Source organism: Triticum dicoccoides, chromosome 4A (assembly GCF_002162155.2).
Source record: "Triticum dicoccoides isolate Atlit2015 ecotype Zavitan chromosome 4A, WEW_v2.0, whole genome shotgun sequence".
Taxonomy (NCBI): Eukaryota; Viridiplantae; Streptophyta; class Magnoliopsida; order Poales; family Poaceae; genus Triticum; species Triticum dicoccoides.
In genome coordinates, this window is record NC_041386.1 from 571,687,989 (window position 1) to 571,690,238 (window position 2,250).

Sequence of the window (2,250 nt, forward strand, 5' to 3'; positions counted from 1 at the left end):
ATATACAGCTGCCATCTGAGGAACAAAGTATATAGGTTAAAAGATAATGCATGGTCTAGTACTAAGACTGAGAGCAAGAGGGGGAGAGAGAGAGAGTTGTCACAAGGCTGTCCTGCTGGCGGAGCCAATGGGTGGCATGGTCAAAATCAAGCCGTATGTTGCATCGAGTTGCATCAAGATACAGAGGATGGGACAGACTGGTGAGATCAGAATCAAGCCGTACGTACGTTGCATGAGAGAGAGAGAGGATGGGGTAAGATGGTCAGAAGAGGCGGGTAACAGGGCGTGTCCTCTGTGTTGCAGCGAATAGGATGCTCGACGATGCTAGGTTCCGTCCAGCAGTGAGAGAAATTCGTGTCACTGTGTGTGTCCTTGTTGTTGGAATTTTGCTAGTAGGCCTTTGGCCCAAAGCCCAACTAAAATTCTGAAATTCTCTTGGCCCATTCATGCACACATGTGAGTGGAGTGAGTGAGACTAAAGTTTAGTCCTACCCCGGAAGTTGAGAGAGAGTTGCACCTCTTTATAAGGTGAGCTCTTCTACCACTTGTATGAGCATGAGAAGAGGAGACCTACACGTGCGCTCCTCCTCCTCGCATGCCTCGCGACGCCACGCCTCGTCACGACGCGACGCGTCGCGCCGCGGGTTGCGGGATTGAGCCGAGCCGAGGACAGAGATATGCACGTTGTCTATATTTTTGCTGCTCGGGAAAAATTAATCAGTCATTAATTAATAATTAATGGACGCATTAATTACTGAACTGTTTCCGAATCTTTTGGATCGTGACGACTCGGACGTGGGATTTACTCCTACGACCTACCCGGCCCGCACTATATAGTCAGGCAGACATCTACCCTAGCCGCTGCCGCTTCATATGGTTTCTCACCACCGTTCCAGATCATTGCGCCGCCAAGCAAGTCTTCTCCATCCCTCCCAAGGGAGTCCTGGATTAGGGGGTCTCCAGACAGCCAGACTATATCCTTTGGACGGACTGTTGGACTATGAAGATACAAGATTGAAGACTTCGTCCCGTGTCCGGATGGGACTCTACTTGGCGTGGAAGGCAAGCTAGGCAATACGGATATGTATATCTCCACCTTTGTAACCGACCTTGTGTAACACTAGCCCCCTCCGGTGTCTATTTAAATCGGAGGGTTTTAGTCCGTAGGACAACATACAATCATACCATAGGCTAGCTTCTAGGGTTTAGCCTCTCCGATCTCGTGGTAGATCAACTCTTGTAATACACATATCATCAAGAATAAATCAAGCAGAACATAGGGTTTTACCTCCATCAAGAGGGCCCGAACCTAGGTAAAACATCGTGTCCCCTGCCTCCTGTTACCATCCGCCTTAGACGCACAGTTTGGGACCCCCTACCCGAGATCCGCCGGTTTTGACACCGACATTGGTGTTTTCATTGAGAGTTCCTCTGTGTCGTCACTATTAGGCTTGATGGCTCCTTCAATCATCGATAGCGATGCAGTCCAGGGTGAGACTTTTCTCCCCGGACAGATCTTCGTATTCGGCGGCTTCGCACTGCGGGCCAACTCGCTTGGCCATCTGGAGCAGATCGAAAGTTACGCCCCTGGCCACCAGGTCTGGTTTGGAAGCTTAAACTACACGGCCGATATCCGCGGAGACTTGATCTTCGACGGATCCGAGCCCCTGCCTTGTGCGCCACACGGCCACGATGAGTACGATTTAGCTCTACCATCGGACAGTGTTCAGAAGATCGCACCGGCAACCACTCTGACCCTCAATTCGGAACCAGTCGCGCCATCCATGGACGGGTGGATAGACCCCGCCATGAAAGTCGTACCCTCAGCGGTGATCGAGCCGAATATCGATCTTACCTTTCACGAGAGCCGTGTTGCCAAACTGTCGGATCCTTCTCCGACCACGGACTCCGAACCGCCTGCGCCCGTGCCTATCGAATCTGGCTGGGCGCCGATCATGGGGTTTACCTCCGCGGATATTTTTCAGCACTCGCCCTTTAGCGACATACTGAACTCATTAAGGTCTCTCTCCTTGTCAGGAGAGTCCTGGCCGAACTACGTCCGGCAGGATTGGGATGCGGATGACGAAGAAATTCGCCGCCCACCCACCACCCACTAAGTAGCCACTATCGATGGCTTAACCGACATGCTCGACTTCGACTCCGAAGACATCGATGGTATGGACGACGATGCGGGAGGCAAAGAGGAACCACTGCCCACAGGGCACTGGACAGCCACCTCATCATATGACA